We start from the raw sequence: 27,625 nt of genomic DNA, 5'->3' as shown, positions 1-27,625 counted from the left end.
TTTGCGCCATAACTCGATGGCATCTTTCTGTGACTGTCTGGCTTTCTTTTTCCATAATGCTTCTTCTACTCGCATGATGCACTCGGCATCCCATGTACCCGATACGGGCCATCTATACTTTTCCTCTAACTGTTTGGTATACTCTACCCATAAATCTAGATACAATATGGCGCTTATGCCATGCTTCTGATACATAAAATGACCTGGACTGTCCCTAGGCGGGACAGGAACTGCTGCTTCTAGCAGACCTTTTCTGGTTTTTAACTGACGCAGTTTTGAAAAGAGCGGCATGACTGAACTATAATCTGGACACAATACAATACACAATAAAACACGATAATTACTTCGCACTCATACCACGACATTAAAATACATGAATAACATTCAGAATAACAGTTCGAACAGAATACTACCTGGAATACGGAAAACAGAATACATGAATTTTCTCGAGAACAGAACTGACTAGAACAGAAACTAGATGCACTGCTGAAACAGTACGAAACTTACCGGTCTCATACAGAGACACGTCAGGACCCGCATCCACCGGAGTGGACACTTCGTTTGTGGGTCTGTGTACCACCAACCCACGGACCAGAGTCAATTAGATTGACCCTGTCTAGATACTACCCCAGCAACGGTACTCACCGGGCAGCAAGAACGGAAGGCCTCGGACTGGACTGGACTGCTTCGACGCCGGACGGACGAACTTCGGACTTCTGTTACGGGTGGGCCTCCGGATACCTCGGACCTTGGACTCTCGGCTTGGGCTCTGGTCGGGACTCGCCGCGTTCCTCCACCGTCTCGTCTGGATGCTGGACCGCCTCCTCCGTCTCCTCCGTGGGCCTGAGGGATACTTGAAGCAGAAATATCTGCCGGTGCGCAGAAGAGTTCCGTCACGACTGCAGAGGGTCAGGGGGTCGGCGTGGCTTCACCGACGCGTGGGGAAAGGGCAAGTCCCTATTCGGGCGCCATTATGTGGTATATAAATAAATAATACCGGATCTAGGTTTGTCTGGACTTAGCAATAACAGATAGCTCAATAAAATAAGAGTCAAGATTCGAGGTAGTAGGAGTTTGCAGGTTTATTACAGCATAAAGGACAGGAACAGGACAACCTGCACGGGAACAGGATGGCAGCGCTGCCGGGGGCAGGGTCGGAATCGGCGTGCTCTGGAGAAAGGACTGGCGTAACATTTAATAACAATACACGATCATATATACTAAAACAGTTGCATTACAATACATATGATAGGCGGAGCAGTGGGTGTGGTCAATAGCAGTCACGAAAGATAAGGGTGAAAGTAGGTGTAACAGAGGCGTATACATAGACATGTGATGCAAACGTAACAGAATATGTCATGAATGGGGCGGAAACATGGAGGGGGCTACCTAAGGAGCCGGGACCTCTGACCTAATGGTGCGCGCAAACTGGCAATGACGTGTTACTAGGAGAAGCTGGGGGCTACGAACTCTGTGCTAGGAGCAGAGACTGAAGTCTGGAGAGTCAGGGCGACATGTACCTAAGCAGTATCTAGTATCTGATGTTTTGAGAACATGTTGATATGAACTAAGAGTCAGGAGGGGAGAGGCTAACGGACTCTAAGACTGGAGCATGCATTATTCTACATGTAGTGCGTGATGAAGAATATTAAATGACCATTAAATGCAGTATTTCTCCTACGTGGAGACGTAAAGGCTAGACAATGACGGAAACTATTGATGCAGTTCAGTAGCTTAGGAATGCAGAGAAGGAGGACTGAACTGATAACTGGAATCATAACATACTCTTGGCAGACTCAGAGGCAGAGCTAGGCTGAGCCGGGCACTGCGAGGCAGGAAGTAAGTGAAGGGTCAGGGATACAGGTGGGGGCTGTATCGCTCCTCAGTGAGGCTTCAGGAGACAGGAGCTGAATCTGGTGTCCGGGCCCTTTTGAGGCCTAGAAACGGGGACTTTATAATGAAATAACGTGCACACTGAGAAACGTGGCAACGTAGCTTTACATAGGCCTGATATTCGTAGTATTCACGAGAACTGGAAACTGACATACTAGAGATGGACACAACTGTAATTGCGTCTTTAATCGAACATAGGGAATACATGGGCATATTAATCATGCACAGATAACATATGATGGATGACACGTAGGGACACAGAACATGGCAAAATTTACTTTTCCACAAGCTATGGATTATCATTGTTTATGGATCATCATTGTCTATGGATCATCATTAGCTATGGATTATCATTGTCTGTGGATCATCATTATCTATGGATCATCATTGTCTATGGATCATCATTATCTCTGGATCATCATTGTCTATGGATCATCATTGTCTATGGATCATCATTAGCTCTGGATCATCATTGTCTGTGGATCATTATTGTCTTTGGATCATGATTAGCTCTGGATCATCATTGATTATGGATCATCATTGTCTTTGGATCATCATTGTCTATGGATCATCATTAGCTCTGGATCATCATTGATTATGGATCATCATTGTCTTTGGATCATCATTGTCTTTGGATCATGATTGTCCATGGATCATCATTGTCTATGGATCATCATTGTCTATGGATCATCATTATCTGTGGATCATCATTATCTGTGGATCATCATTAACCATGGATCATCATTGTCTATGGATCATTATTGTTTATGGATCATCATTGTCTTTGGATCATCATTGTCTATGGATCATTATTGTTTATGGATCATCATTGTCTTTGGATCATCATTGTCTTTGGATCATCATTGATTATGGATCATCATTGTTTATGGATCATCATTAGCTATGGATCATCATTAGCTATGGATCATTATTGTTTATGGATCATCATTGATTATGGATCATCATTGTTTATGGATCATCATTAGCTATGGATCATCATTAGCTATGGATCATTATTGTTTATGTATCATCATTGATTATGGATCATCATTGTTTATGGATCATCATTAGCTATGGATCATCATTAGCTCTGGATCATCATTGTCTATGGATCATCATTGTCTAAGGATCATCATTGTCTATGTATCATCATTGATTATGGATCATCATTGTCTAAGGATCATCATTGTCTATGTATCATCATTGTCTATGGATCATCATTGTCTATGGATCATCATTGTTTATGTATCATCATTGTCTATGGATCATCATTAGCTATGGATCATCATTATCTATGGATCATCATTAGCTATGGATCATCATTAGCTCTGGATCATCATTGTTTATGGATGATCATTAGCTATGGATCATCATTGTCTAAGGATCCTCATTTTCTATGGATCATCATTGTCTATGGATCATCATTAACCATGGATCATCATTGTCTAAGGATCATCATTTTCTATGGATCATCATTGTCTAAGGATCTTCATTAGCTATGGATCATCATTAGCTATGGATCATCATTAGCTATGGATCATCATTGTCTATGGATCATCATTAGCTATGGATCATCATTAGCTATGGATCATCATTAGCTATGGATCATCATTATCTATGGATCATCATTAGCTATGGATCATCATTAGCTCTGGATCATCATTGTTTATGGATCATCATTAGCTATGGATCATCATCAACCATGGATCATCATTGTCTATGGTAAATACAACAGATACATTGCTGTTGATCAACTATTACTAAAAGTAAAACAATCACAATGCCGCACATGTTTAGATGTAATTATATAATTATTGATGTATTATTAGTACTTAATTGCAAAGTTCAAGCTGGTAAATTCAAAGAGAAGGTTCATAGCTTATTGTTGCCAAAGACAAAGCAACAGCAATGAAAGTACAAAGAGAGATCAAAGTCAAAGTCAAATAAAGCTTTATTCCGATCATACAGAAAATGTCCACAAAAGCATACTATAAAATACATTAAAATTTTTTTATAATCAAGACTAGAATTTGTCCAAATAGTATATTGAAGACACAGCATTGTAACGTAGTTAAAAATATGCGGGATCTCTATACAAATATGCTTACATTAGTTCATCATTCAATTTTTCTAAGTAAGCTAAATCATTCCATTGTTTCATTGTCAGCTTTATATAGCAAATTACTCCATTGCAGACTGAAGTTTTTTCCAAATTCCGTAAAAAATTGAAAAAGCTAGTTTATAGGAGAACAGGCTATTAACCTTAAAAAAAGGACGGAGATACTTTTTCCTAATATCTATATAAAATTTACAAAATAACAGGAAGTGAAGGGATACTTTGTTTGGACCTACCATCACACGAACAGTTTGGAAGTTTAGAGCACCACTTACCCCTTTTGGGGAAGGCAAATAAATAATGTAATGTGCTCAACCTTAATCTGGCTAGGTAGAATCTATGTTGTACATTCGTCATAAAAACGAGGTATGGTTGTAGGCCCATAGCAATAGGTCCCTCAAGATAAGATATAACAGTTTTCTTAGAACTTGAAGCCTCTTCTCTTACGGCTGCTCTTGCACTTAGCAATCTCCTTTTTAATTCAACCTTACTGATATATTGCGCATCTCCTGGTTGAATATCATTCACAGTTAGATTGCATTCTTCTAGAAGGCCAATAATATAACTTAACCATGGTATTCTCTTACATCCGTCTTGGGACAAACATTCTAAAATAATATCCCTCGTACTGTGAGTTTCTTCCCTAGTCCAGACACGATGCCACAAATTTAAAGCGGCCATACTAATCGAGTTCTGTATATACGGTGTTCCGGTTTCTCTATGCAAGATTATGGAGGGAGTAGCAGCCGAAACGGCTAGTAAGCGTCTTAAGAAGTTGTTTTCAAGGATCTGTAAAGGCATGGTATCCATCTGGCCCCATAGGGCCCCCCCATAACAAGTCCCTGTAATTCACTTTGCTCCTCATAATTTAAGAATCTCCCGAACCGGTTTATTACCAATTTTTTTGGGAGAATCCAAAAATAGCCTCCACTATTTTCACAAATTTCAGTTTGCATAGAGTAACGTGTGTGTTCCAAGTAACCTTACTATTAAAAAGAATCCCTAAGTAGGAAAATGTAAATGTTCTCTCTATTACTGTCCCGTTGTTGAAATGTGATTTTGTTTTAATGTTTCCTTTACCGCAGGACATAACCAAGTTCTTACTCATGTTAATTTTTAAATGTTTCTCCGTCATAAAACTTGTAAATCTATCCATCAGGGTCTGTAAGTCGTTTGCTGTCCTAGAAATTAGGACAGCAGAATCTGCTGTACAATAATAGGGGTGTGGCCCGCTTACCAATCATTGGGACATCAACCCCTAAATTTTGTAACAGAATATCAACACCATTTATATAGAGTGAAAACATAAGCGGAGCAAGATTGCACCCCTGTTTTATTCTGCGACTAATTTTAAAGTGCTTCGTGCATTCCCCATGTATTCCATAACGAATCTTTGCTAAAAGTGGAGCATAGATCTGAAGTAAACAACCAATAATGTCCTCCGGGGCACCCATCCCTCTCAGTGTCTCCCTTAACTTTGAAGGATTCATCGAGTCGAATGCGCTTGACAAATCTACAAAGCAGAGGTGGAGGGAGCCCTCCCTTGCAAAAGTGAATTTTTCTATTATTAATTCTAAATTCAGACACTGCTCAACTGTCCCAACGCCACATCTGAAGCCATACTGAGCTACAGATAAAATATTCTTTTCAGTTACTAACCTGGCCAACAGCATTCAGCCCATGACTTTAGATGTTGAGTCAAGCAAAGATATTGGGCGGTAGCAACTAGCACTGCCTCAATCCCCCTTTTTAAAAATGGGGACTATCAAGCTCTCCGCCCATGTGGCTGGTATCACCCCATCAATTGTTGCATTAAAAAAATTAAGCAAAATGGGTACCCAAAGTTCCGTGTTATATTTAAATACATTGATTGGAACTCCATCGGGGCCTGACGCCTTGTCACTTGCGATATTCGTAAGGGCTGTTCTAATCTCATCTTGGCTTATGCACCCTACTTTGGTTTTATTTAAAGTTATCACAGTTTTATCCTCATTGTTTAAAATACCCTGATTGGATTCGTTAAAAATTGCCTCAAAATGAATTAACCATTCTGCAGGGGTCACTACTGTGTCAATTTTTACTGATTTAACATCTTTGAAGAAAGGTTGATCCAACGTTTTCCAAAATAAAACTGAATCTTTAAGGCCAGCGGCTGTAATCAAATTCTCCCACGCATTCTCCCTAATCTCTGATTTTCTCTGTGTGAGGGCTTCTTTGTATGATTTCCGTAATTTGCTTATCTCCTCCCTATTGCGCGGGATAGTTTTTAATGCAGACTTTAATTCTCTTTTTAATCTAGAGCATTGGTTGTCGAACCATCTTGGGGTATGTTATACAGTTGTCTTACAATTCTTTCGCAATTTATCAGAAATTACAGCAGAAATACCTAGAAAAGCCTTAACTATATCTATCCTGTTTGCGCATTCATCTAGACAGGTTCTAATATAATCATTAATTTTTAACAGGATTCTATTTGTAAAGACTTCTGGATCCACGCCTGCCCATTTGATTGAAATCCCATTCTCCCCCTGTGTTTTATATCCATTTCGTGGACATACAAGTGAAGCTGTTTTCTAGTAGGGGTTCTCAAACTTATTAACACAGGATGGTGAGCACTCAATAATCTTGGGGAGACAAGACATTGAGATATAAGGGGCCTAAGGTTTATTGAAGTAATGAAGTGGTTGATACATGAGGACGATATTACTCCTTCGAAGGTGTAGATATTGCCTCTATCCTCACGTCCACTCCCTTTTAAAAACTTCTCTGTAATTTCTAGCTTATACTTAGACATAACAAAGTTTATATTTTCACCATAATTGTTATGTGGAAAATGTACAGGGGCACTACCTTGCTCCTTTTCATAACCACATTGATTTCCCGCTATAAGATTACAAGGTTCTATATTAAAGTCTCCGGCCCAAATTAGGAAGCAGTCCTGACCTACGATCTTCATGAAGTCCATCAGCCCTTTGTCCAAGGTTATAATGACCTTGTGCCTCGATACATTAAAAATATTATTATAAAAAAATAACTATAATATCCTGCAATCCTTCTACTGAGAAAAATAAAAACTGGAAGTTTGGCGCCTTTGTGTAGAGTTTTTTTAAAATTAGTCTAGAAGACAATGAAATCAGTACTGCTAAACCACCACTAGCCCTGCCTGACTTAGATGGGGTAGCATTTGTTGCGATCGTCTTAAAACCATTTACGAAAAACTCCTCTGTAAGCCATGTCTCCTGTATTAGAACCATGTCACAATATTCAACACTTTTTAACCAGTTTACATCCTGCAATTTATTTCTTACCTCAGCTATATTCCGGGTCATTATATTCAGACATTCATACTGTGGTTGGCTAAAACAATTTGTCTCGGTCTCTGCGGTAAGCCCTCACTACCTTCAGTATTCTGACACATATTCCTCCCTGCATCCTCTGATAAATCTAACTGGATGGGAAAGTTAGTCACAGGAGACGGGGGAGACTGACTAATGAGGTTCTCCGGCAGGGTAGGACTCAAGGGATGTAGTCAATCACAACTGTCTAAATCAGACAATGGAGCAAATCCATTAACTACATTTAAAAGGGGTGGTCTCTGGGTAAATCCCTGTAATGCTCTCTTGTTGTTTGGTGCCCTAGGCGTCCACCATCCATTCTGAGCAAAATGGGGTCAATAAAAAAAAACCAATGGCAAAAGGCAAATTTTTCTAGAACTAAACTCTAAATTTATGCTCCTTAAACGGTTCAACAAAAGTCCCACAACTCGCTCGTTGTTAAAGTTTGCAACAATACAGTCCCCTCTTCCTTCCTTCCTAGAATGTTCAATCCAGACACAATTCTAGCCATGATCATCTGTTTACAGATGTCCAGATCCCACACCCGACATTTTTCAGGTGAGTGGGGAACCAATGCATGGTTTTTGCCATCAGTTGGTCAGTAGTTTCTATCTGGCCCTCCTGTAAAACTGGGACGTTGCGGAAGACCACTACCAGCGGCGCGGTAGCTGGGGGAAGGTGTAAGACCTGAGGGCCCTCTAAAGCTGAGCCATGAACCATTCCCCTAAGCATCTGTTGCGACTCTTGAAGCTGAGGCCCCAATATTGAACCAGGTAATTCATCACCCCTAGGCCTCACACATGATCCACGTACTTTCCCTCCCTGAACACCAGAGCTGGTCTGGGTGAAACCACCAACGTTAACCCCTGGGTCACCCACATGTACTGTGCCAACATCATGTTTGCCCACAACATCCACATTCCTACCAGGCGCGTTTGATGTTGGAGATGTTTGACTTACTACATGCGAGTTAGAGGAAGAAGGGTTACCAGATACCACATTAGCAGATTCATCAGGTCTACTAGCCATTACCCTTTTACTAGGTACTATGAAACCCTCCAGGTTACCAAAATTCTGCATGACCTTAAATTCAAAAGCAGTTAGTTTTTCCTCTATTTTGGACAACCTATTCAAAATTGGGGACAGAGATGATGTAATTAAAAGTTCCAATCTGGACCACATATTATCGATATTTTTTACAGAGGAATCGCCCAACACGTCTAAGTAAAAGTCCGCATATAAATTTGGCGCACTTGACTGTAGATCCACCATTACTGTGGGAGGTAAAACTACAGTTCCACCGTTTTTATTTGTCCTTTTTAATTTTTGACGGTTTCTGTTTCTGTGGACGCCCTGCCCGCTTCCTCTTTTGCGAAGGATCTGAGGTTGGTGCTGGGGGAATAACTTTACCATGGGGGGCTGATCGTGTTGCAATGCCTGGGGGTGGGGTACTTCGAATCACTTCAACCGTTTCAACAGATAGTAAAGAATTTTGTGTTCCTGTCCGCCTTGTGATTCCAGCAAGTTATTCATGGGTAATCCAAGATTGCTTCCAATAGCAAGGGGATCAGTATCTGTAGCCAGGGAACAGTCTGGGGTGCGTGCACAAGCTCTGGCACCCAAGGATGATCGTTTAGCTGTTTGTATATCCATAGATAGACGGCGCTCTGTCAGCGCAATCTCGTGAGCAAGAACAGAGCTGGCTCTAGTAAGGAACTGAGCAGGAGTCCCCGCAATACTGCCAGACAGCTGTACAGTTTTCCCTTTCCCCTCACACAAACTCATTCTCTCTATACTTCCCATTATGGTAAGGGAATCAAAAGAATTTACAAGATTTAACCACCCTAATTAATTACGGCTTCTCTGGGGCCAACCGTACATCAAACTTGACTGACCTTGTAGCAGGGCCGGCTTTAGGTATTTTTAAACAGATACCAGACGCAACTGAGGTTGATTCCGACATAAGGAAGCTTATCCGGCATTTCTTCATTTAAAGGGCTCCGGCCAGCGGGAACTTACTACTTGGGTCCTGGTCAATCAGGTAAAAACATTTTTAAAACAATACCTGGAATCTGACGCTCTCATCTGAAATATAAATATAAATAATAATTGAGATAATTTTATACCCAAGCTCATGTAACACGGTATCCAAAACGATTCACCTAAAAAGTAGAGAACCGTCTTGACCAGTGTCAAATAAGTGATCTCTATTGTAAGTATTACAGACGTAAATAACAAACCATTATTTAAGAAAAACACTTACAAAATAAGAGAAACAAACAACTTGATTTCGTTTGGACTATATAAAAGCTAGTTAATTTAATTTTCATGCCATTTGATCGTCTTTTCTCATCAAGAAAGCATCATAAATGAGCCCTCAAAAGACCATTCTTTTATCTTTTCCTATACTAATTGAGTGGCTATACGTCGTCTGAAGCATATCAAATGCTTTCCAAACTACTGAAGTATGAATTCCTTCATAAAAATATGGTAATCTATCTTGTAATCTCGTATCCCACTTCTTTCAAGTCCCAAGTTAAGACAGATGTCTTTATGGACGCAGAGAGAAATTGTAAGGAAATGACAAAAATAAAATTGAACAATGGAAACTACTGTTGTTTTTTAAATTGTTAAACTGGACTAAAATGGCTGTAGAGATTAAAATTGAAGATTTTACTAAACTTGTATAAATTGCATATATTGTGTCACTATGTATATATAATCTATGTATATTTTCACTCTTTAGAAATTGTGTGGCTACTCCATGAAGAAGGCGCTGGACGCCGAAACGCGCGTAGAGACTCATTTCTCGCCACTGATTTATTATTGATGAATTTACTTATGTTTTCATATGTTTTTAGAAATCTTATATGAAATTTTAACCTTTATGATTACGTTTTAATAATGATTTATTAATTGTGTAACTGTTAAATAAAAACACTTAAGTCTCACAGTCAGTCTCAGCCAATTGTTCATTTAATTCACTATTAGTGTGTTTGAGAAATTAGTTGCCTAGGTTGTTGCCTTTCGATTGTATTAATTTCCCTGACCTAGGAACTACAAAATTAATATAATCAGGGGGTCCTTGTTAGATACACGTCAAGCTGTGCACCTGCACAGGGCCACCAAACCCCAGGGGCCACCACGCCAATATATATCCTTAATATATTAATCCTCTGAGGATGGATACATATTTGCGTGGTGGCCCCTGGCAGGGATTTGGCGGCCTCCAGCTCTGTTCCACTTCTAAACACCCTGACCCCTCCCCTCTTTACTGGCCTGCGCGCTCCGCCCCGCCCGGACCCCCTCTTCCGGCCCCCTACCTACGCTCCCTGCCCAGGGCCACCATCAGCCTAGAGCCGCCCCTGCTTGTAGTAGTAAACAGCTTAGAGGGTGGGCCCGGCCTGGCCCCGTCTGGTCTCGGACGTGCTCAGACAGGCCAGCCCTTGGTCCGGGCTTCGTTCGGGCTACATCCCGCACGCGTCCCGCGCCATGGGGTGAGAGGCTGCGCTATGAGCACGTTGGCCCAGCCTCTCCCCCACTCATGGCAACGGTGTGGTCCTGCGGTGCGGTGGAGTCCACCCCAGAGTGTGCAGATGGCGATGAGATGGCAGCAATTAACCCTGGGACCCTCGTCCCACCAGGGGTTCTGCAAAGGCGAGTATGGGCAAATTCGGGCAGGAAGAGCCACGGGCAGACTGTCAGGCAAGTGGCAAAGTTTCAAAAATCCAGGAAACCAGAGAGATTTGCTGGTATAGTGCACTAGCAACCTACATATAAATTAACATGTTTTATTTCCTCTAAAAACAAAGGTGATGATAAAATCTCTATAATTAATGTAAGGTAGACAAGGTAAAGAGAAATATCCTTAGAGCATTGCATTGTCATTAAAACATTTGTAATACTAACTTTAGGTCACTATGAATACGATTTTGGCTTCTGTAAATATGGAGGAGATGAGAAAGTGGGACATTGATTCAGACCTCTTATATTCAACGATTTGCCAATGGCCTTTTCTTAACGACATTTCTTGCATACCATCATTATCATGCTTACACTTATGTAGCACTTACGAGATGCGGGCACGTAGCACTCAGTAGATGCGGGCATGCACTTGAGCTCTGTGGAGCAGATACATTTTTTGGTCCGGCCCAGAGATATCTTAAGACATCTCAAGAGCCTTCAGTATTGAAAATAATTCTAAACAAGCATTTGTAATGCAAAAGGTCTCGCACCACTGAACGTTTGAGCTTTTGGCGGTGCGAAAAAAAAGCACCGCCAAGAGCTCAGACTTTCAGTAATGCAAGACATGTTGCATTGCAAATGCTTATTGTTTTAGTTTTCAGTTGTTTTAGTTTTTAGGTAGAATGTCTGAAGATGTTCTAAATTATGCTTAACTACAGATTATATAATGTTGCTTTTGTGCCAAGATTAATGTTGATTTATTCCATGAACTGACAGAACAAAGGGGGGGCGGAGCTTGCCCGGCTGGAAAAGACCGCGCTTTCTTGGAGCTCCACTCATCACTGCCACCATTTGTTCATGATCTGGTCATAATTCCACCGTGACTGCAAGATAAACGCCGTCATCTGCTGCCCGAGAGCCCGCGATCCCGGACGGGCAACAAGTTGCTGTCCGCGCCGTCAGTCTCGCGCATTGCGGGAGCTCAGCGGCTGCGACGTGATGCGGCCTTTGCTCCGCGACTCCAAGTTTGGCGCCGGCCGGCCCTCTTGACATCCGCGCCGGTCCCTGTTGGTGCGGCGCCTGTCCTGTGCCGCCCCTGCTGCTGCAACAAGGGCTTTGGGACGCGACCTGCTGTGTGGCCGAGTCAGGCTTCTCTAGAGCTGCCTGCTGTGGTCCCATGCAGCCTTGGGGCCGGCCTGCAGGGGCCCCCTTGCTGATGCCTGGCACCGCCGCACTGCATGGCTGACTGGACCTGGCATTCTTCTTTGGCGAGCGGCCATTTTGTCCCTCGGCTTGGTGGAGACGCTGGTGTGTTCGTGGTGCCTGGATCTGCTTTGTAGTTCTGCCTCCTGATCACCCCCCCATATGACCCCTCTGCCTGCCTGACCCCTGGGCTCGGGGCGACCGGTGGCGCTCCTGGAGGTGGGCACCCATACTCTTTGTGCCCGCTGCTGTCTGGGCTGCGCCTGCCTGCCTTCAGTGGCCCATTTACGCAGCTGACCCTGGGATTTCCCCAGGTGCCATCCCTCCTGCGGTGACGAGACCCGCTGGCGAGCACTGGTGAGTTTTGCCTCCTGGTCTGGTTGTCCTGCACCTCCCTCCTCCGTCCTACCTGCTCTACCTACTGCCATTATGGGGAAAGTTGATCGCACCCAAGCCAAACTACAATTTGAACAGCGCAAATCCCATTGTAACGAGGAAGAGGCAGAGGGAGCAGATGGGGCCCCCCCTGAGGCTGAAGCCCCACCTAACGATCCTGTGGGGGCTATCAAACAGATTATTGCATCCATGCAGCGGGCCTCACTGCCATAGACTCTGAGATTGACACGCTGGCCTACAGAATGGATCTGGCCTCTGAGCGTGTAGATAAACATTCTGAGCACCTGGATATGGCAGAGCGCCACATCACTGAGGTAGAGGCGGCCCAGACTTATGCGGGAGATGTGCAGAAGTGGATGGAGCAAGCTCTTGTGGCTCTACACTACATAACAGAGGACTTGGAGGCACGATCGCGCCATTTCAACCTGCGCATCACTGGCCTGATGGAGACCACAGCAACAGGGAACATGGAGCAGTTTGTAGAGCGCCTGCTGAGCTCTCTTCTGGGCGCTGACACTTTCTCTCACCTAATTGTTGCTGAGAGGGCGCATCGCTCCCTCGGGCTCTGGTCCCAACCTGGGATCCTTGAGATATGAGGGATCGGACATTTCTCTATTCCCTGACTTCACATTCAAAGTACAGGATGAGGCACAGCAGCAGTTCACGACACTGACACGCAAACTGCGGGACCACCACATTGATTATGCCATGCTATATCCAGCACGCCTGAAGATCCTTTTTGGTGGGAATCCCAGGATTTACTCCGACCCACAATCCCTGCAAAAAGCCTTCTGCAATTGGGAAATAGCCAAAAAACATTAGAGCAGTCAACAAGCCTCTTCCTCACAGAATGCTGCTACTGGGTACCCGGATGATAATGACTTAGAGCATTGTGGTATCTTATCTGCGTGCTTCATATGCCTCCCTTTATGACTGTTAATAGTGTTGCCACATATTAAGCTGTTCCCTGCTGGCCCGCTGTTGGCCCTGCTGCGCAAATGGTGCTCTTAGTAACGCTCTGCTGATGCGTAGTATTTCTTCCCCCTTGTGTGGTTCTCTCTATTTTGCCTTCATGGCTTCCCGGTGTGAGTGGCCGGGTTACCACACTGTCCCTCAATGAATTGTTCTCTTACTGTTGGCCTGGGCCCTCTTGGGCAAAGTTGCTCTGGTTATTTGCTATCTCTTTATCTTTGCCTCTTTGAGGTTACAGTGGGTTTGTTACTTGCAAGTGGTGTTTGAGTGGCGGCTTGGCTCAGTTTGTGTGGCTGAGCAACATCCGCCCCACTGAGTTAACTGCTGATCCGCTTCCAGTGGGCTTGGGATCTTAAAGGGTGGTGGGTGGGTTTGCCTTTCATTTGGGTTGTCTTATTGTGTTGTTCGGGTTGGTTGAAGCTTTCCTTCACAGAGTTGGGCTTTGCAAGGCGTGGGTGGGGGGTGGTAAGTGCTTGTGGATTGTTTTTCCTTCTTTTAGTGATGTTTGGATTGCCAATTTTTCTACTTTGTACGTGATGGGCAGATATTTCTTCCATCTTCCCCTTGCTCTTTGGAGTACGTGCATGAATGGTGTCTTTCTGATCGATATAAAACTTGATGCAGTGAAGGTTGCGATTCACCTTGCTGGTGTCTGTGTTCAATATGAGTGACAATCGTACTAGTTCCCAATCATCTGCTAGTCTGACTTTTGTGTCGTGGAATGTTCGAGGTCTCAATGACCAGTACAATGTGAGGAAGATTATAGCCTATTTAAAGCGCAAGGAGTTCTATGTGGCGCTGCTTCAGGAAACACACCTGCCCCCGAGTGCTGGGCTCCATGCTAGCAAAAATTTGGTGGGGGTCTCCCATGCTGGTTGCTTTACCTCCCTTGCAAGGGGTGTTTTAACCTGGCTTAACCTTAAGGCTGGCTTCAAAATAGCACCTTTATTCACAGATTCTGCGGGTTGGTTCGTCATTTCCCACTGTCACAGCCCACAATGGGAGTTCCCTGTAGGCAATTCCTACGGTCCTAATTATGATGACCTGGGGTTTTATCATTCCCTTTTTGATTTACTTAAAAAACATTGTGCTTTGCCGATTTTCTGGCGGGGAGACTTTAATTGTATAATGGATACGACACTGGATCGCTCCAGAGGGCCGGCCGCCAGCTCTCTGCATCAGCGAGGACGGTGGAAGATATTGCCCTGCAGCTCCAATTGGCAGATGTTTGGCGTTCTCACTCTGCGACTAGCGGAGGGTATACGCATTACTCAGCACAGTATGATATCCACATGCGTATTGATTACTGGTTTATCTCACAATCCTTATTGCCTAAGGAGCTGAATTGTACAGTATTAGCTCGCTCTTTCTCTGATCACTGCCCGTTTATGGTTACGGTACCTCCTCGTATTCCACCTCTGTTCTTGTGGCCGTTCCTGCCCTATTGATTACTGGACTCTATTTTTCATTCCAAGCTGCTTGAGGCTATTTCTGGGTTCTTCGAGACAAATGTGGGGTCGGTTGATTCCTTTAGGACAGTGTGGGAAGCATTTAAGGTTTTCATTAGGGGTATTGCTATTAGTAAACATGCAGGCGTACCCGAGCTATTCGCGATCAGATTGCAATGCTGGGAACTCGGCTCTCCGATATAGAATCATGCCTGCTCCACTCTGATGACCCTGAGTTGCGAGACCTGCTTAAGACTACGTTGGTCAAATTCCATGAGCAGCAGACAGCGAGGTCAAGCACATGGGCAAATAGAGCTTATGGTGAGACTGATCGGCCTGGCACAGTTCTGGCAGCAATGGCCAGCTGGCGACTGGACACGCTTGATGCTGCCGAGGTAGAGGGTGATGATGGGTCGACCCTGACGCGGCCCACTTACATTAATATGCAATTCCTAACCCACTACCAGGAGCTCCACAGCTCCAAACTTGCCCCAAGCGACGACAACATCACTAATTACTTGGAATATTTTCAGCTTCCATGGCTACAAAATTGGCACAGGAAGTTTTCAATGCGGCCCATTGAAGCGGCGGAGATTCATCTTGCTCTGGGTTCAATGTGTGAGGGCAGTGTACCTGAGCTTGACGGCCTCACAGTCTCCTTTTATCAAGCCTTCAGCGAGCTCCTCATTCCACATACTTTGTTCCATAACATGGCTGCGAATGCCATTATGCCCCCATCTATGTGCAAGGCATTAATTATTACCCTTTTGAAGCCCAGCAAGGACCCCCATAGATGCGCCTTTTACCGTCGGCTCCCCCGATCAATGTGGACACTAAGCAGTATGCGAAGGTCCTTGCTAACCGTCTATCTCTGTTCCTCCCACATCTAATTGGCCCTGAAGAGGCTGGGTTAATCCTGAGCCACACGCTCACACAAAATCTACGCACGGTTTTTGGAGCGCTGCAGCCTGTTCGGCCGGAGTTCAAAGCTGCAGCGCTGTTCCTCGATGCCGAAAAGGCTTTCGATTCCATCGAATGGAAATTCATGTATGCGGTGTTGCGTCGCATTGGGGTCGGAGCGGAATTCTTAGAAATGGTGTCGGTCCTATACAACTCCCCAGTGGCTGTTGTTTGCACTAGAGATGTGGTTTCTGCCCCATTTTCGATCTGCCGTGGCACGAGGCAGGGCTGCCCGCTGTTCCCGCTGCTGTATGCGATAGCTGTTGAGCCACTGCTGCGGGCACTGCGCAAAAAAAACAGTCACAGAGGGCTTCGCTTTCCTCATTATAACCTCATTGTCTCGGCATATGTGAACGACACACTTTTATACATTAGGGACCCTGAGACTCACCTATCCCCTGCGATAAGGGAGGTACTACGCTTCGGGGATTATCTGGCATAAGCATCAATTGGAATAAATCCATTTTGTTCCAATTGATGCCTACTACGGTGTAATTTCTGCTTGAGTTCCCACTCCAGTGGACTACTGAACCGGTGCGATACCTAGGCATTCAGGTGCACTCTGATGCCGAAGAGGTACTCAGGGCCAATTATGGTACACTAATAGGGAAGATAGGGGATGACGTGGGCAGATGAATATGGCACCCAATGTCATTGGCTGGCAGAGTATCTTTAATGAAAATGGTTGTACTACCTCGCCTACTTTTTTTGTTTCTGAATATACCAATCGTGGTCCCTCAACAACTGTTTCGCGAACTGCGGTCCTTGATGATCAAACTGGCGTGGGCCGGTAAGTCCCTGTGAGTTGCCTTTGATACACTAATGCTTCCGTATGCGGCTGGCGGACTTAACGCCCCAAATTTTTTATTGTATTATAGAGCTTCTCAAGCCTCCCATGCCCATAGTTGGGTGCATGGTCCCCAAGATTTGCCTCATCTTCATATCGGAAAGGTCGTCGCTGCCCCCACTCTTTGCCTCACCTCTTAACGCGGGCCCCTATAAGACGGAGTGGTGTTTTAGACACCATCAATTCCATAGTACACACGTGGGATGCACTTCTGAGATTATATGAGGGGGCGCAATTATATTCAGACCGTATGCATATCGACTGGTGCCAGTGGTTTGCGCTTAGCTCCGATGGGGGTACCCTGGATTCCCTTAACAAACGACGTATACATCAAATGGGCAACCTATTTCATCATGGACGATTGGGCACCTGGGAGGAGTTAGCAGGCACAGACAGCGTACACTCAGCCCTCACTAAGTTTCATTTTGTTCGAAATCGGCACGTTTTAAGGGCACTGTTGGGGGATGATCTGCAGGAACCCTTGGTAATTTCCCCACTGACAGCTTTATTAAACGCTCCATCCCCGTGTAAGATCATCTCCAATCTCTATACTTTTGCTCAAAGCGAGATGGCTTCTTCCTTGTGCAATGTAAGGCAAGCTTGGCATTCTGAAATAGGAGCTCCCATCACAGACGACACCTGGTTTTATTGTTGCAAAGTCACTCACAAGATATACCTAAACGGCCGCCACTGCATCGTTCCTTTAAAATTTGTAAACAGATTTTATTTTTCCCCTTCCCAACTCTTTAGGTATGGTCTGTGGGAAACCGACAATTGTGAGAGATGCTTCGCCCGCATGCAGATTTTTTTCCACCTAGCATGGCAATGCCCGTCTGTGTATCATTATTGGGAATTGATTTTCCAGAAGCGTAATGATATTTTAGGGCTAACCCTTGTTCCGGATCCCCTGTTAGCGCTTCTTGGCTACACCAAACCTCTTAAGAAAGCAGCACGCAAATCGGTGGCAGTGGGTCTCCTACTTGCAAAGCGTCGACTAGCGATGCGATGGTTGAGGGGTCCGCGCCTACACTTGCGGAGTGGGAGCAAGACATGGTGTTTTGTAACACCCGATCTGATGTGTTCAACTAATTGCTCCCCCCTTGTAATCGACCAAAGAGTTTTTGGGGTATGTTTGCACATTATCAGGCTGCTGGTGGATCTACACCTGAGGTTCCTGGAGATTAAGTGGTGACTGTATGTATCTTTATGTCTCTAATGGATAGTTCTGCATGTGCAATCAACCTGGTTCTCTCTGTTGAATAACCTTCACCTCAATCGCAGCTTTCGATGTTAACCAGGACCTTCCAGAATACCTCACTATTGATGTACTGTTTAAGTGATTAACACACTGTATGCGCCGTCACTGCCAATTCATTCACCGGCCACGTGCTCTATATTGTACCCTCGACATGCTATTTGTTTTTGATTTCGGCGATCCATATTACTGTCTTATTGTTTGATTTTGCACTTTTTCTTTAAGTCTATTGCATGATCGATTTATTTTTTTGTATTTGTGCTAAAATAATAAAATACAATAATAAAACAAAAAACTTACAGAACAAAGGATTATTTCACCATCTAAACCTATTCATAGCCGGAAAGAAACTTCTGACAGTGTGTGGTGTGTGCAGGAGGGTGGAAGACAAACACATCCCAGGGCTTGTGACCTCCTGCATATTCAGCAGACGTCACATAGTGACATTATCAGTCCCGCGGTCCCCTGATTTACACTTCTCTTTCCTAGTAAAACTTCAAAAGGTAAGCCATTGCTGAAAGCTATTTATTTCATTCTAATTAAAACTAGCTGAAATGAAGAACTCTGTTGCATAATCCATTGCTCTTCTCGTCTTCAAACACCTGGTATTTCTGTTTATTAACAATTCTTGTGTCTGTTTTCTTCGTCATTAGTTCTGAACCTCTGGTCTGGGGACCTTTGGAAACTCTCAACGCCTACCTAGGGGGTCTGCGACTGTTTCTAAAATTAAATATTATTAGTAGATTATTAAAGTGGGAAACATCACTTACAACGCAACTTTTACCACGCAATGCTTTTACATCGCAACTTTTACAACACAAACCATTACAACGCATTGCTCTGGGGGCGCTCTAGGATAGGGAATAGATTTAATTTACTATCCAACACCTTCCCTACTATCCACGGGGACTGGAGTTGGAATAGTAAATTAACTATTCACTATCCAGCGCCCCAAAGCGCTATGCATTGTAAAGGCATGCGTTGTAAAACTTGTGATGTAAAAGCATGCATGGTAAAAGCATGCGTTGTAATGTCATACTTCCTATTAAAGTACATGTACAAAAAATAATTATTTTGAAATTTTTGAAATAGTCTGAAATGTGGCTACATTTTAAATTGAAAGTTAAAATTTGACAGCCTTATTTATAATATTTTGACGTAGGGCAAGCCTTCGTTCTGCCCTGCTCTACGTCAAAAGAAAAGGGCAGGAATACACAGTATCTATCAGATATGGCATATTCCTGGTGCTTCCCCCTGCGCTGGTGCACAAACGGCTGCCATGCACCAAAGCAGGCACCCTTGCACCATGGTGCAAGAGTGTCTGCTTTGTAGGGGTCATTGTTTTTGTGCAGGAAGGTGTCCCTTTCTTCCCAAAACCCCACAACCAATCCCTCGTCATGGAACAATGGTTGAATCAGCTGACTGCCCTGAACTGCAGACCACACCTGGTAGATGCAGCATCATCTCTGGACATCATTCTAGACAAAAGCCTGAACATGCAGAGGCACATCAGTTCCCTCTCCAAAGGAGCGAACTTCCAACTCAGCTTACTTAGGAAACTCAAACACTCCCTCCATGCTCATGACCTAAAGGTTGCCGTTCAAGCATTGGTGATCTCAAAGCTGGACTATGGTAGTGCAACACTTTATGGCCTGACAAGAGTTAGGACGGCTCCTCCTAGGGCTACCCTCAACTCCGCTGTGTGGCTCTTAACTGGCACAAAATAATTCTACCACATCTCCCCGGACTTGCCGGAACTGAATTGGCTTCCATATGAAGCTTGGATACAGCTAAAAATTGCATGCATGGCTCACAAAGCCATCCACTTCAAGACGCCGTTGAACCTTGCGTAGAAACTCAAACTCTCTTATTGTTCTAGAACCTCCAGAAGTGCCAGCTCCCTTTTGCTTAACCCTCAAAAATTCAACAAAAAAAAGACCTATGTTATGTTATGTTATGTTATTAACCTTTTACTTAGCACACGTACACCCAGAGGTTTCATGGTGCTGACTAGCAGAATCCCAGGTGGATGAGAGGGTTATGCCAAGGCCTGAGTGAAAAGCCAGGTCTTAAGCTGTTTCCTGAACGTTAAGAAGTCAGTGCAAGAGCGGATCTCCAGAGAGAAGGAATTCCAGAGTCTGGAAGCAAAGGTCGCAAGCCTGCGTCCTCCCTGACGTTGCAGTTTGAAAGAGGGGGTAGCCAAAAGATGTCGCACCACAGGGAGCGGAGCCAGCATTGTGTGGGTAAAGCCCAGCCCTATTCAGGTCCCAAGTGCACCCCTCCCTCACATTAACATGCAGATCTCCCACTCACCACCGGGGCAGACCCATCCTGACTTCTGGAGCCAGGCTCACCAGCCAGCTCCAGCCAATCATAAGCCAGACAGCCAATTCACATAAATTACACAGACATGCATACTTCTAGAAGTGGCACTTCCACACCAGACACAATAACGCTGTATACATCATTGCGCAGCATTTAATCACACGAGTCCGCACATACCAAACTCGAGCCTGCACTCCCCACGCATCAAGAACTACCAGGGACACATACATTCCACATGCATTCCCATGGGAGGGCAGGCCAACCTCACCACATGCACGCACTTTACCCTGGGACACAGTGGTAAAGTGCGCAGAAACCAAACATCACTATCACCAGGTCACAATTAAAAAGCAAATAATTTGGGGGTGAACCTGCCAGAAGGGCCAAGTCCAACAGTGGTGTACTTGGTCTGGTCCTCTCCCTCACATGTAAGAAGTGTGTCACTCCCACTGTGGGCATGTACTTCTATAAACAACTCTCCCAGTACTTCTCAGTACCCTGAGAGCTACCTTATAGGCTGAGAACCATTCATCATTATCATCTGAACCCACATATTTGGGCATCAGATCCTGTTGTAGGCGGACCCTCACCTCTCCAGTAGAGACCGCAGGTATGCTACCTACATCGTTGCTGGACTCTGGGATCTGCTTGGCCTGCGGCTCCAAGTCCTTCACTCCCATCTATCTGCCTCAGCTTTTTCCCTGGCCAAGCCCCATGCTGTCTCATCCTTCTTCACTCTGCTTCCAGCTTCAACTTGGCCAGCTGAAGTTAGAGCTCCCTCTCCGCCTTCCTGTCCGCCACCTCCTCTCGGGTCAGGGCCCTGGCAGGCACACTGCTCCCTGCTCCATCATGGGCATCCTGGTCATCTGTTCGGGTTGATTTGGGCTCTCCTTGCCGCTCAGGAATAGGCTCAACATCTCTACATCCTCTGATAGAGACCCCCCCTCCTCATTGCTATCACCATCTTCATCTCCTGGAGTAGACTGCCAACTTGTAACCTCCTCGAAGGCTCGGATGGATACCTGGAGATCCAGTTTGGTAGCTTTGTTATCTGCCTTCAGCCTCTTCTGTTTGCCGTGCTTTAGCAGCTCAGCCTGCTGAGGGTGTCGTAGTTGTACAACTCCATCTCCATGGTGAAAAAAAGGAAGGTAGGGCACTTAAATTTTGAAAACTGGACAACCAATGGAAAACTAGGAAGAATTTTAAAAGAGGTCGATCCTGGTGTCAAATCATTTATCTGGGATTATTGTGTAACACAACTCACTGCATGGTACTGCACAAACACAAATCCTGGCACCAATGTGAGAAATTGGGTTGTTGGTTGACCTGGGTGTGAGCCACAATCCCTGGCAGGGTGAACCACAAAAAGGCACTACATTGACTTGTGCCTAACCCTGAGTATCTTGGCACAAAAAGCAGTCAGGCTTAACTTAGAGGCAAGGTATAAAAGTAGATATGAAGCATACAAACAGTAATACAATTAAAACAAAAAAATAGAGTCAATTTTAATAAATTGACACCAAAATGACAAAATTCGATGAAATCAGTAGAACCGCAGTTAGGAAGTTTACATTTTTGGGGTAAAAACTAGCACCTAAAAGATCAAAGCCTCAACCATGGGCATCTAGTCGGGCGAGACCGGTTCAAAATTGAATGCTATGGAGCACAGTTCGGATACAAGAAGTGGATTGGGTCTGATCAGCACTTACCTTTGGACTTAGAAGAATTTTCAAGAATAATCTTCTGAGAAGGTAAAGTTCAGCGGGGTATGGCTGCAGGCGATGTCCGCAGTGGGAGAGTCAAAGTTGTTGGGAAGCCTCTGGGCGAAGTTGTGGTGAAGATTTCTACGTCCAAGACGTAGCCACTTTTTTTGAAGTCAAAAGTCCCCAGTGGGATGAGGCAGTAAGCAGTAGCCAAAGCCAGTTCCAGGAGCTTAGATATCTCTTTGGTAAAAGACCTCTAAAAATATTTTGCTGCTGCGGATAAGAACATAGAGGGAGTAACTGTGAAGTCAGTCAGACCTGCAAGAGGAGATGGACAGAATGCAGAACAATGTCATACATTCACCCCAGTACAGAGATCTGGGCCTAAATCCATCGTTTTTTTGCTCACCATGCCTTTCCAGTTTGAACCCAGCTATATGCAAATCAGTCTTGACCCTGTGCCCCATGGGCATAAAAGTAGCATTTTCAAAATTGCAAATTAAAATATGACTGTCCCATTAAGGATGACTTTTTAATACAATTCCATAGATACAAAACATAAAATGCTTAGCTAGTTCCAATCACAAGTTAGCATATATTAAATTTAATAAGACAACCCAATGTTATACTACGGGGCAGGCAGGCCTTACAGTAGTGAAAAGAAAATGTAGGGGTTTTTCACTACTAGGACATGTAAAACTGAAAAGTACATGTCAAACCTTTTAATTACAATGAACCCTGCCTTATGGGTTACCTAGGGCCTACCTTAGGGGAGACCTATATATATATCTCTTGCACGAGAAATAAGACAGTTCAATAAACCCTTTTTACTGAAATGCCCATCTATCTACTTTTGTGTAACTCTGTAGAAACGAAGCATGCACGATTGACTGAGTGAAACTGTTATCTATTGTTTCCACGATTCTGAGACTGTTCCGATTCTAAGGGAAACAAAGTTGTCATGTTTATGCGATTGTCAGAAACTAATCCCTTCTTGTATATTCGAGAAGTTTCTGGTGACCTCTGAGTTAGCTGGCACACACAAGTAATTAAGTTCAATGTACTCGATAGAGGCATACTTACCAGTCCTATGCCAAAACTATAGTTTATATTATTCCAATGCACAGAGCCTATTAGGGAAATAGGAACTACTCTACATGGCCCCCAACGGTTTGGTGAGCCACTAATTTAACACTAGATACTGAAGTAACTCAGTCATGCTTTTCTCAGAGACCCCTACTCAGTTCAGTTCCGTTCAGTTCAGTTCAGTTCAACTTTATTTGGATACAATAGTAACCATAAAAGCACAAAAATATAAATACATCACAATAATTAATAGAAATATAAAAATTCCATAAACATATATCCAAAGTGGCTAGTGCAACGACGACCATCATATTAATATATACAATTAATTAAATTAAAACAGTTTGCAGATTGTATATATGATCAAGGAACCATCATAGACCTACGCGCCCTTATTGCAGTTTTAAGAACAGTGCCAGTGCGGAAAATCAATTCGACATTGTCTAAGTCTAATATACAACGATATGCTGCCTCCAAGGTAGTTGGTCTTCTCTTATTAAAATATGAATAAAATAACTGTTTAGAATATTTAAGATAGTATTTACAGAAGAATATAAAGTGCATAGTGGTTTGATCACTCCTCCCGTCACAAGGGCACAAATTCTGATTAAAATTTGGGCTATAGCCCAGTGGGAAACAGAGTGCAAATTGGATTGTGCCTGCTCTTAGTCGTAACAAAAGGCTCCTTTCCCAGCGGCTCATTGGTAGAGTCAAATGCATGCGAAGCGGATTGCAATGCTGTTCTATGGCCATTTAGTTTCGCACAAATGTTTTCCGGGACCCCAGCACTGTCCGCTCATTGTTATATAGGGAGTACAGAGCGTTCCGCATTTCCTTTTTAGGGACTGATTCTGCTAATATGGGATCCAGGAAGACTCTTTCTTTGTTTATGCTACACAAACTGGCAAGGACTCTGCTTAGCCATGGGATTTCTAAGCCTTTATCGCAAAGTAAACAATCCTTAATAATCTGCTGTGTCAGAAGTGCCGCTTCATTCTTCCACACTGATACCCACATGAGTGCTGGTCGTGGCCGAATAAAATCAGTTATGAAAATGATATTGAGCTCCTTGTGACATATATATTGGGGGGTTGAGATTGGGGTGCTCAGTAGTTTCCTGCTGAACCTGTTTTCTTCTTGATGGATTGCTGAGCAATTGACAGTTCCCCAAATCTCAGCGCTGTATGTGGCCACCGGGGTGCATTGAAGTTTGTATATTTTCTGTACTGCTAAAAGAGCACCCGTGGTCTTAGGGCGGGGTAAACTTAAAATGGAATTGGTGGCCTTTGAGAACTTGCTGCTGGCATGAGCTAAATGCTCACTCCAGGAGCCGTTCGCAGCAAAGGCCATCCCTAAGTAGACAAATGATCTAACCGAAACAGTTTTTGACCATCTTTTATGATCGAGCCTATTTCGCTCTTCCCTGGGCCACTGCTCATCAGGAAAGATTTTTTTTTATTTACCCGAAGGTCTAGCTCTTTTATATAATTATTAAAATGTTGAACAAGAAGACGCAAAGAATTTGGAGTGCGGCCTATGAGAACCGCATCATCTGCGTAAAGTATTACCGGGATGGGCTCTTTATTAACATATGGGACATCTTGAGTAGCCATTTTCAGAGAGGTATTCAGCCTATTGATGTATATAATAAAAAGCAGGTGGGCCAACACGCATCCTTGTCTGACACCCCTGCTGATATTAATGGTCCCCGAAACCTCTCCTCCCAATCCAATCCTTACTTGAGCCTGGAGGTCTCTGTGTAGGTATGCTAAAAAATTAACCAGTGTTTCATCCAACCCTCCTGCCAAAAGGATTGCCCACAGCTTTGACCTATTCACTAGATCAAAAGCTGTGGACAAATCCATAAAAGCCCTATATATGGGGGTCCTCCTTGCAATGGTATATTTCCCGTCAATTAAGGTTAAATTGAGGCATTGTTCGATATTTCCCACCTTACCCCTAAACCCTAGCCGGCATGGGTCCAAAATAGCATTTTCTTCTGTCCATCCCACAATTTTGTTATACAGGACTCTCCCTAAAATTTTAAGGGAATTATCTATTAGGGAGATGGGTCTGTAATTGCACGGAAGAGATCTATCTCCCTTTGGGACTATGATAGTTCTCGCCCAGGTCTCGGGTATTTTTGTCAGAGTTAAATTATTAAAAACATTCAGAAGCAAAGGGTCCCAGAAAGCCGGGTTCCACTTAATTAAATCGATGGGGAGCCCATCTGAGCCCGACGCCTTGTTGTCTAGACTCTGGTTAATGGCTTCCACAACTTCTGAAATACTTATATCTATGGGTACAGGGCTGCCTGGGGTGAAAGTTACCTCACATGGGGGTGGAGGGGTGTAGATACCCGAAAAATGTTCGACCCATGCATCACTAGCGATATTACAGCTAATAGGCGTCGTGGACTGGCCCATAGAACGGACCTCTCTGACTGCCGCCCAAAAAAGGTTGCCCTTTTTCTGGTTAGCAGCCTCAGACAATTTATCCCAACTTTCAATCAGGAGATCCTTCTTCCTGTCATTAATTACCTTAGTATAATTCTTTCTGGCTAATTTGACTTCTGTTATACACCTCGGAATGGCTGAAAGAGCCCTACGTAAATCCCTATTTGCTTGTGAGCATTCATGATTGAACCATCTGGGGTTAGGTGCCACTTCGGGACAGGGTTTGGAGAGGGGGTTTTAGTCATCTGACAGATCTTCCCAAAATCCCCAACTATCTGTGCCGGTGGTAGTTCTAAAGAAAGGTAAGAAACAATAAGAGACATTTTGTCCCCTGCCAATTTCCTGAAAATTTCAGAGTTGTCGACCCCCCTCCAACACAATCTTAGCTTATCGGTTGAGACTATTAGGTTTGTGGCCCCACATTCGGTCTGAAAATTCGGCCTATGGGCAGTGTGTATCGAAACCCTAATGAGATTATGATCTCCGAAGTCTGAGGGTACGACCTCAGTAGATGCCAGCAGTTTTTCTATCAGGGGGCATACAAAAATGAAATCTATAATAGAACTGCGACCCCTTCCCCTATAGGTTGGATGATTATTCGTAGTTGACCCAGTGACCAGGTCCATAACATTGGACAAATTATAGGATCTTATGAACCGGTTCAATTCTTTGCCTCTGCTTATCGATTGACTATAATAGGCCGATCCTTTATCAGAATGTATATCGAGAATTTTAGCATTAGAATCCCCCCCAGTAAAATACCCAAGAGATCCCCATTGTTGGACTGGTTATCCAAATCTGAGATAAAATCAACGAGCTATATAAAACTCTTATTTGGAACTGACTGAAAATCATTGTTATAAAAATGTATCAAATGGAAATGAATCCCTCTTTTGTACAATACTACTTGATAATCTAAGCTGTCGGATGGGATTAACTTAAAACTTACATCAGCAGCCACATTGATCCCCATAAACAGTCCTCCTGATGGTCTCCCCATCCGAGGTACTTGGGCTAGCACACTGAAGCAATTAAACCCCTCGATGTATAATTCTTCTGTGGCCCAGGTTTCCTGGAACATGGCAATGTCATATTCCCTAATCACATTTATCCAGTCTATGTTGTCAAGTTTTGTGCGTAGACCAGCCACATTCCAGCTCAGAACACTCAGTCTAGCATCATTGCCACTTTCTGGTGAGTTTTACCTCTCTGTGCGGCAGTTGGATCTGATTGGGATATTTATAATTGGCCTATCATTCACTTCTACGTTAGATGCCATGTCTAATGGTCAATCTTGTGTATCCAGGCTGGACAGGGCGATATCACCATTGGATAGGGGCATGACTGTTTCAATGCTTCTGTTTGGAAATAGGGATGGCTTGTAGAAATAGCCCAGAGGGAGAGTACTGATATTGCTCGGGGGGGTTAAGCGATTCATCAGTGATGGATAGAAGGCAACGGACCAAATGGGGCTTTCTAAAATTTAACACAATGCAGTCCTCTTCTATAGATTTATTTGATGGTCTGACCGACCCTACTCTCCTGGCCATGATTATTTCTTCCATCCTATACGGGTCAAACTTTTTATGTTTATGAAGCCAGTCTACCGTCTTGTTTTGCAAATCAGACCAGGACTCTTTCTGTCCCTCCCTAAGCGCTGGAACGCCAGTTAGGACAAGCACATATGGGGCAGAGGCTGGTGGGAGGTGTAATACATCCAAGTTAAAATTGGAACCGGGCTTACTAAGATCTCTATTCGCAGTGTTGGTATCATTAACTGGCCTTAAACCCTGCTTAGGCGGCCTGCCCTGATTGTTGCCCCCCTTGTGAGTACCCATACCATCCTTCCTTATCGTCAGCCCGCTTCTTCTATTACTATGACCATCGCTTTTTGCTGGGGGAGCTCCCATAATCCCACATAGTTCACAAAGGGTAGCTTAGGGGGG

General features: G+C 44.0%; 1 protein-coding gene across 1 annotated transcript in view; it reads right to left on the bottom strand.

Moving 5' to 3' along the window:
* Positions 1-9,293: 9,293 nt before the first annotated feature.
* The window catches only part of LOC144806278 (collagen alpha-1(XII) chain-like), a 655,546-nt gene continuing 637,214 nt past the window's right edge, over positions 9,294-27,625 (bottom strand). The window contains exon 9 of the transcript XR_013606560.1: positions 9,294-9,429. The gene's annotated coding sequence lies outside the window, so the exon portion shown is untranslated. The remainder of the gene's footprint in view (positions 9,430-27,625) is intronic.

This window comes from Lissotriton helveticus, chromosome 1_1 (genome assembly GCF_964261635.1).
Source record: "Lissotriton helveticus chromosome 1_1, aLisHel1.1, whole genome shotgun sequence".
NCBI classification, from domain to species: Eukaryota; Metazoa; Chordata; class Amphibia; order Caudata; family Salamandridae; genus Lissotriton; species Lissotriton helveticus.
The sequence above is the reverse complement of the archived record's forward strand: the minus strand, read 5'-3'. Positions and strand labels throughout refer to the sequence as shown.